Genomic DNA, 9,897 nt, shown 5'->3' with positions numbered 1-9,897 from the left:
GGAGCCAGGCTCCTCCATGGCTCTCATTTCTTGAAGCTCTTCTTTAGCAATACTTACAAACAAAGTTTTATTTTATTCTAAAATCAGGTGAAATGGAAAAAAGTCAATGTTTATTGAAGGGGGGAAAAAATCATTCCTTTCAAGATGATACATACTCCCGTAAGGATAGGTCATGTATTTTTAGTACAGTAAGTATACACTGTTCTAAACAGTTACCATGGGAACAGAACTTTCCCCCCATTAGATGGAAGGGTGATCACTGTAGTAAATTTCCACCCAAATATCTAAACTACATAAATTAAGCATTGGTTGGGAGTCAAATCCAACAGACTGCAGATTTAATAGGCGGATGGTAGAAGTGAGGGTAAGAACTTACTGTAAGGGAAAACGTTTGCATATTCAATGATCAAACTATAAGTTTGTTAAACAAACCATCAAAGTAGGCACTTTGATGCCCACTGATTTTTTTTATTCTGCTCTAATTATCTAGAAGGGTACCCCCTCAGCTCTTAGCTAAAAGCCACGCTAAACAGTATCAAAGAGGATTCCTATAGCCTTGTCTATAGAAGTTATTCTGGAGAAGAGAGCAAATGTGACATACCACTGTGTAAGTGGACACAGAGGGTTCTGTGAGCAATGCAAAACGTCAAGTGGGATTATAATCATGGATACTTCCACAACAAGCTGAATTTGAGCCAGGTTTTAAAAGACAAGGGAATATGTAGGAAGCAATGGAAAATTGTGGTAGAAGGGCTTGTACCATATTTCATCTATCTTAAGATGCACATTTTCCACATTTGAACATCTCTGAAATGAAGCTGCCTTGGAATTGATGGGCCACATAGTCACTATCGAACAAGTAGCAGCTGGGATGTTTTACTATACACACGAGCAAACTGGGTCACTGGAACTTAGTTGAATTTTGTACATTGTTGGCTACATATGTTGAGTTTAACAGGTATTTAAAATGTCTTACAAAACTTTATACCACTATTCATCCATCCAGCTTTGGTGTATACAGGAAGGTATGGGAAGAGCAGAGTGGCAAAGTTTAATATTAGGTTGTCACTGGAGAAAAGACCAATATCATCAAAACTTGCTAAAGAGGAGTCAGTGGCTTGAGATAAAATCTCAGAAACAATACTGAAGTCCTCCTGTGGAAATATATCACCAGCACTCTTGATAGCACACAAAAAAGCAGTAAACTATGGACATTGAAAATTCTGCATAGAAAAATGATAAAGATGAGCTTTGTTCTGAATGTAAAGATATTGTAGAACTACCTTTTTCTTAACCTTATTATTTTGGATGGGGAGAAATCTGCATCTTATGTTGAAAACAGCTCTTTTTGTATAAGATAGAAATTCTAAGTGATAAGGAAGCATCATAACAGTTTATTAGGGAATTTTTTTCTTAAGTGGTACATAAAACAATATATCTTACTCTGAAGACATCCTAGATTTAATGAGATATGGGGATGTGAGAAGGATGAATAAGCAAAATCTGATTTTAAGAACATGCAATAGAAAAACAAAAGTCCAGTATGTGAGATGGAGGCAGCTGGTGAAAACCACACTACATAAGACCCCCAGAAAATAACTGGTTAGCAAATACAGTAATTGTAGATTTCGTTTTCTCTTAACTATTTGAATAAACTATGTTGAACACATGAATTCTGATTAAAAGAATCTAACAATTTACAAGAGTTTTAAAATCTATTTTAAGAAAAGTAGTCTCTGTGCATTAAAACGATTGTAATACTAAAACATCAATCTAAACATTCACTATAATTTAATTCCATTTGCATGAAAAACACCTGAGTTTTCAAAAACAACCCCAAATACCCTATGATGAATCAAGGCCAGATAACTACTTAAAATACGTTTAAACCATGAGATAATACTAGAAACATAAGAGTAAATGATGATAGAATAATGCATCTGTTACAAAGAAGATTATTCTGGTTTAGGCCCTTGGCTTGCATTCTTACTCTTTGAGAATTTTCCATTTTATTTAATTTTTAAAAAGTGCAAGAGTCAATTGTCATCAACTTGTTTCGCTCATACTGAAGTAACTAGAAATTTTGAACACTTAGAATCTTGGCACATTCTTCACTTCATTTTTTATGTTTTAAAATATACTTAGAAGAAACAGTCTTTCAGGCTTTAATACTATATTTTAATTCCCTGATGGGTGTGTCAAAGTGATTTTTTTTTTACAAAAGCTTTGAATGCATTACAGAAGAACTACATTCACGTAATGCTGTAGTAAGGTGGTGATCCAAATTCTAAGATAATGTTATAATCTGCGTCCTAACTCACCATTCTCACTGTTTTGCACCCAGACCCCAAGGACCTCCTGTTAGTGCTGGACATCATGTTACTACACGGGTGGCAGCTGCCTGTCGTCTCAGTCATTTTGAAGAGAAGCCAGAGAATTTGTTTTCAAGTATTTGTCCAGATGAAACCACATGTGGCCTCCTGGGTGCTCAGGGCCTGAAGCCTAAGCCTGCTGTCTATGTAGAGCCACAGAACTTTTCCAGAAGAAAATTTGACTGTCTCCTCAAAGCCAATAAAGATAAAAGAAACCTGCATTAGTCCAAAACAGCAAGCTCATGTGTGGGAATTGCACAAGATTAAGATTTGTCCTCAGTATTGGCCTTAGAAACACCAGGGAACAGAAAGGAAAGTAGACAGCTGCTGGGTCCCTCTGTTTTGTTGCTTTCCTTGCTTAAAAGGAACTTCGAATTGGGTAGTCAACTTGGTCTTGATTAAGTCCACTGGTGAATAGAGGGCCTTGAGCATATAATAGCAACCTCTGGTTTTTATATCCACTTAGGTGATATAATGACCATATCACTGGAACAGAATCCTATGAAACGTAAGAGTTGACAGGTTTCCTGTGCCTTAGAAAGGTCTGATTCCTTTCAGTCAATTAACAGGGTGGCATATAGATGATAGGAGTCATGGGCAGGCTGGAAAGCTGTTTACCCTTGTTGTTCCATGACAGAATGTCTGGTAAGATCGTCACTTGTACTGTCATAGAAGAGGCACTGCATGCTTATCTCCTCCCTTGGGGGAACTGTTTGGAAAACCTTAGACATTTTGGTGGGTTGACCGCTCCTTGTTGCTTTTAGCAAGATGTGGTGAAAGAGAACTCAGGCAAGGGCTGCACAGTTTGCACAGAGAGATGGAAATGAACAGTGTTGTGGTAAGGGAGATTCTCTGAATATGGCCTGCAACCTAAATATGTAGCCCTCCAGTGTTGGAAAAGACAATAAAGGAGAAGAAAAACACACAACACAGGAAGCAGAAGACCCAACACAGACTCCACACTACAAAGATGAAAGCAGATCTCAGATGGTTGCAATGAATCCAGACTGGAAAATTCAACAAGATGTGGCCAAGGACAGTAAAAGGTCCCATATTCAGGGCCTCTTCTCCAACCAGAATAAACATATAGGCATAGTGAAAGTCAGTAGAACCACTGCCTTCTTGATGGAATCCACAGTGTTAATGGTGTGTGGCTGATAAAGAATGATGAGATGATAGAAACGCTCTTCATTACATGAAAGCTTACACTGTTCTATGATGCCTCTCTTGGCAAGAGTCTTCTGATGCCCATAGACTATGACAGAAGAAAACCGTGTATCTATCAAATTGGAGTAGTTCTCCTATAGATATTTATATGGTTATTTTTATATTATAGATACACATATGCATACAATATTATATGGAAAGATATACAAGAAACTGGTTCCAGTGGTTGCTCCTGCCCACAACTTTCCTATCTTCTATATATCACCCTGGTCAATGACTATTAAAAGGAATCAGACCTTTTGAAGGCACAGAAAACCTGTCATACAGGCTGTGGCATGGTCAGGGAGAATGTTGTTCTATAATTAGAACCCCTCTTTCTAGCTGAAAGAACACCACATCCCATATCTTTTTTAATTTTTCTCCTCTCATCACTCCTTCTCTCTCTTTTGTTCTCCCTTCCTTCCTTCCTTTTTCCTTTTAGTACTAGTTTCCTAGAGAGACCATCTATTTAAAATCCTTAAAGGAGTTCAACTCTGTGGTTGAAAACCTCAAGTGACTATTATTAAGAAAGGTTTCATCTAAAAGATTTAAAAACTAGTGGCAGTTTTCACTTAACATTCTTTCCAGTATGTCAAATGGCAGATCAGGCAGATGAGCATGGATGAAAATCACTGGCTCTGGGTCCACTAAAGCTGTTTCTGTATTCTGATCAGTTTGGAGATCAAAACTTCCACTTAAGCTACACTGAAAAAAGTCAACTTGGCTTAAGTGATGGTTTTAGAGTAATGGACCATTAGAAGGAAGGTTGGACAAAATCTAGTTCAGTTTCTCTGTTTTACAGATGAGGAGACTAAAGTTGAGGGACACTGAGTGATTCCCCAAAGGTCACATAACTTACTGTCCAAGTCAAACTTGCTTATTTTTTTAACCACAGCACATCTCAGCCAGGAAGAAACAAAACCTCCAGGAAAATGATCTTGCTCTTTTTGTCCCTTACTTATGCTTGTCTCCAACATGGAGTGACCAGTGTTCATAAATAAATCACCTTCTGTGAGTAACCAAGAACTTAGAAATGAGAGAAATTAGATTTCCCTCCTAAGAGTTAATTATGATATCAACCTGCATTGCCCTCTTAACTGCTGAAAAATTTCCTTGAGTTGTTCCAAAGTTTCCTGCACTTCGGTTTTCAAACCGTGTTAATGTGGGCTGTATTAATAGGCACATTAAATCACACGCTAATGTTGTGACATTAGCCAATGGCATTAACCTATCTAGAAAGATGAAAGGATTTCAACATAAGAGTTTGTACTGCTTCAACAGAAGCAGGGGCCAATGCAGTAATTGACTTATACCCTCAGAGCAGTGGAGAGGAAGGCTTGGCCAGCATGTTGAGAATTTCATTCCTATTGTCAAAGCTCTATCTTAGGGAAAGGGTGATCTTTTAAAAATGTGCTAGGTTTCTTTGTTTTCTTCTGACCTCTCAGGATGCTTACTCTTTCAGGATCGACTTGCTCCTTCCCTCTCTTCCATCTGACTTCTAAATGGTAGAGTTACTGAGAGCTCATTCATTGTCTTCTTACTCAGTAATTTGTCCCAAAGTGATCTCATTCATACTGATGAATACCCAGATTTATAGTTCTAGCCCAAATCTCTTTTCTGACTCAAACACCTGTCTATCTATCTATCTATCTATCTATCTATCTATCTATCTATCTATCTATCTATCTATCTAATCATCTATTTCCAACTAGATCTCACAAGATTGTCATAAATACAAGATATCTAAAATTGTATTCTTGATCTCTTCACCATACCCTCCCCAATCTGCTCCATCTTTAGATTTTCCCAACTCAGAAAATAGCACCTCCACTGTCCAGCTGCTAAAATCAGAAATTTGGTAGTCAGCCTTGAAACCTCCATCCTTCCTTCCTTTCAATCCTACCACCAAGTAACATTTTTATTTCATATATATTTCTTTTTTTTAATTTTTTAATATTTTGGTATCATTAATCTACAATTACATGAAGGGCATTATGTTTACTAGGCTCCCCCCTTCACCAAGTCCCCCCCACATCCCCGTTCACAGTCACTGTCCATCAACATAGTAAGATGCTGTAAAATCACTACTTGTCACCAAGTTCACAGTCACTGTCCTTCAACATAGTAAGATGCTGTAAAATCACTACTTGCCTTCTCTGTGTTGCACAGCCCTCCCCGTGACCCCCCAACACTATACATGCTAATCGTAATGCCCCCTTTCTTTTCTTCCCACCCTTATCCCTCCCTTCCCACCCATCCTCCCCAGTCCCTTTCCCTTTGGTAACTGTTAGTCCATTCTTGGGTTCTGTGCTTCTGCTGCTGTTTTCTTCCTTCAGTTTTCTTTTGTTCCTATACTCTACATATGAGTGAAATCATTTGGTACTTGTCTTTTCTCCACCTGGCTTATTTCACTGAGCATAATACCCTCTAGCTCCATCCATGTTGTTGTGAATGGTAGGATTTGTTTTTTTCTTATGGCTGAGTAATATTCCATTCTGTATATGTACCACATCTTCTTTATCCATTCATCTACTGATGGACATTTAGGTTGCTTCCATATCTTGGCTATTGTAAATAGTGCAGCAATAAACATAGGGGTGCATCTGTCTTTTTCAAACTGGGCTGCTGCATTCTTAGGGTAAATTCCTAGAAGTGGAATTCCTGGGTGAAATGGTATTTCTATTTTGAGCATTTTGAGGAACCTCCATACTGCTTTCTATAATGGTTGAACTAATTTACATTCCCACCAGCAGTGTAGGAGGGTTCCCCTTTCTTCACAACCTTGCCAACATTTGTTGTTGTTTGTCTTTTGGATGGTAGCCATCCTTACTGGTGTGAGATGATATCTCATTGTGGTTTTAATTTGCATTTCTCTGATGACAAGCGATGTGGAGCATCTTTTCATGTGTCTGTTGGCCATCTGAATTTCTTCTTTAGAGAACTGTCTACTCAGCTCCTCTGCCTATTTTTTAATTGGATTATTTGCTTTTTGTTTGTTGAGGTGTGTGAGCTCTTTATATATTTTGGATGTCAACCCTTTATCGGATCTGTCATTTTCAAATATATTCTCCATACTGTAGGATACCTTTTTGTTCTATTGATGGTGTCCTTTGCTGTACAAAAGCTTTTCAGCTTGATATAGTCTCATTTGTTCATTTTGCTTTTGTTTCCCTTGCCTGGGGAGATATGTTCAAGAAGAGGTCACTCATATTTATGTCTAAGAGATTTTTGCCTATGTTTTTTTCTAAGAGTTTTATGGTTTCATGACTTATATTCAAGTCTTTGATCCATTTTGAATTTACTTTTGTGTATGGGGTTAGACAGTGATCCAGTTTCCTTATCTTACATGTAGCTATCCAGTTTTGCCAGCACCATCTGTTGAAGAGACTGTCATTTCCCCATTGTATGTCCATGGCTCCTTTATCGAATATTAGTTGACCATATATGTTTGGGTTAATGTTTGGAGTCTCTATTCTGTTCCATTGGTCTGTGGCTCTGTTCTTGTGCCAGTACCAAATTGTCTTAATTACTGTGGCTTTGTAGTAGAACTTGAAGTTGGGGAGTGAGATCCCCCCCACTTTATTCTTCCTTCTCAGGATTGCTTTTGCTATTTTGGGTCTTTGGTGTTTCCATATGAATTTTTGAACTATTTGTTCAAGTTCATTGAAGAATGTTGTTGGTAATTTGATACGGATTGCATCGAATCTGTATATTGCTTTGGGCAGGATGGCCATTTTGACGATATTAATTCTTCCTAGCCAAGAGCATGGGAAGAATTTCCATTTGTTAGTAACCTCTTTAAGTTCTCTTAAGAGTGTCTTATAGTTCTCAGGGTATAGGTCTTTCACTTCCTTGGTTAGGTTTATTCCTAGGTATTTTATTCTTTTTGATGCTATTGTGAATGGAATTGTCTTCCTGATTTCTCTTTCTATTAGTTTATTGTTAGTGTATAGGAATGCCACAGATTTCTGTGTGTTAATTTTGTATCCTGCAACTTTGCTGAATTCCAATATTAGCTCTAGTAGTTTCGGAGTGGAGTCTTTAGGGTTTTTTATGTACAATATCATGTCATCTGCAAATAGTGACAGTTTAACTTCTTCTTTACCAATTTGGATTCCTTGTATTTCTTTGTTTTGTCTGATTGCTGTGGCTAGGACCTACAGTACCAGGTGGAATAACAGTGGGGAGAGTGGCCATCCCTGTCTTGTTCCTGATCTCAGAGGAAAAGCTTTCAGCTTCTCGCTGTTCAGTATGATGTTGGCTGTGGGTTTATCATATATGGCCTTTATTATGTTGAGGTACTTGCCCTCTATACCCATTTTGTTGAGAGTTTTTATCATGAATGGATGTTGAATTTTCTCGAATGCTTTTTCACCATCTGTGGAGATGATCATGTGGTTTTTGTCTTTCTTTTTGTTGATGTGGTGGATGATGTTGATGGATTTTCGAATGTTGTACCCTCCTTGCATCCCTGGGATGAATCCCACTTGGTTATGGTGTACGTTCCTTTTGATATATTTTTGAATTCAGTTTGCTAATATTTTGTTGAGTATTTTTGCATCTATGTTCATCAGGGATATTGGTCTGTAGTTTTCTTTTTTGGTGGGGTCTTTGCCTGGTTTTGGTATTAGGGTGATGTTGGCTTCATAGAATGAGTTTGGGAGTATTCCCTCCTCTTCTATTTTTTGGAAAACTTTAAGGAGTATGGGTATTATGTCTTCTCTGTAGGTCTGATAAAATTCCGAGGTAAATCCATCTGGCCCGGGGCTTTGTTCTTTGGTAGTTTTTTGATTACCGTTTCAATTTCATTGCTGGTAATTGGTCTGTTTAGATTTTCTGTTTCTTTCTGGGTCAGTCTTGGAAGGTTCTATTTTTCTAGGAAGTTGTCCATTTCTCCTAGGTTTCCCAGCTTGTTAGCATATAGGTTTTCATAGTATTCTCTAATAATTCTTTGTATTTCTGTGGGGTCCGTCATGATTTTTCCTTTCTTGTTTCTGATTCTGTTGATTTGTGTTGACTCTCTTTTCCTCTTAATAAGTCTGGCTAGAGTCTTATCTATTTTGTTTATTTTCTGGTTTCATTGATTTTTTCTATTGTTTTATTCTTCTCAATTCTATTTATTTCTTCTCTTATCTTTATTATGTCCCTCCTTCTGCTGACTTTAGGCTTCATTTGTTCTTCTTTTTCCAATTTCGATAATTGTGACATTAGACCATTCATTTGGGATTGTTCTTCCTTCTTTAAATATGCCTGGATTGCTATATACTTTCCTCTTTTGACTGCTTTTGCTGTATCCCACAGTAGTTGGGCCTTTGTGTTGTTGTTGTCGTTTGTTTCCATATATTGCTGGATCTCCATTTTGATTTGGTCATTGACACATTGATTATTTAGGAGCATGTTGTTAAACCTCCACGTGTTTGTGAGCGTTTTTGCTTTCTTTGTACAGTTTATTTCTAGTTTTATGCCTTTGTGGTCTGAAAAGTTGGTTGGTAGGATTTCAATCTTTTGGAATTTACTGAGGCTCTTTTTGTGGCCTAGTATGTGGTCTATTCTGGAGAATGTACCATGTGCACTTGAGAAGAATGTGTATCCTGTTGCTTTTGGATGTAGAGTTCTGTAGATGTCTATTAGGTCCATCTGTTCTAGTGTGTTGTTCAGTGCCTCTGTGTCTTTACTTATTTTTTTATCTGGTGGATCTGTCCTTTGGAGTGAGTGGTGTGTTGAAGTCTCCCAGAATGAATGCATTGCGTTCTATTTCATCCTTTAATTCTGTTAGTATTTGTTTCACATATGTTGGTGCTCCTGTATTGGATGCATATATATTTATAATGGTTATATCCTCCTGTTGGACTGAGCCCTTTATCATTATGTAGTGTCCTTCTTTATCTCTTGTTACTTTCTTTATTTTGAAGTCTATTTTGTCTGATACTAGTATTGCAACACCTGCTTTTTTCTCCCTGTTGTTTGCATGAAGTATCTTTTTCCATCCCTTGACTTTAAGTCTGTGCATGTCTTTGGGTTTGAGGTGAGTCTCTTGTAAGCAGCATATATATGGGTCTTGCTTTTTTATCCATTCTATTACTCTGTGTCTTTTGATTGGTGCATTCAGTCCATTTACATTTAGGGTGATTATTGAAAGATATGTACTTATTGCCATTGCAGGCTTTAAGTTTGTGGTTACCAAAGGTTCAAGATTAGCTTCTTTACTATCTTACTGTCTAACTTAACTCGCTTATTGAGCTATTATAAACACAGTCTGATGATTCTTTATTTCTCTCCCTTCTTATTCCTCCTCCTCCCTCCTTCATATGTTGGGTGT

This window comes from Manis javanica, chromosome 2 (assembly GCF_040802235.1).
Source record: "Manis javanica isolate MJ-LG chromosome 2, MJ_LKY, whole genome shotgun sequence".
Taxonomy (NCBI): domain Eukaryota; kingdom Metazoa; phylum Chordata; class Mammalia; order Pholidota; family Manidae; genus Manis; species Manis javanica.
This window is presented reverse-complemented; position numbering follows the sequence as displayed.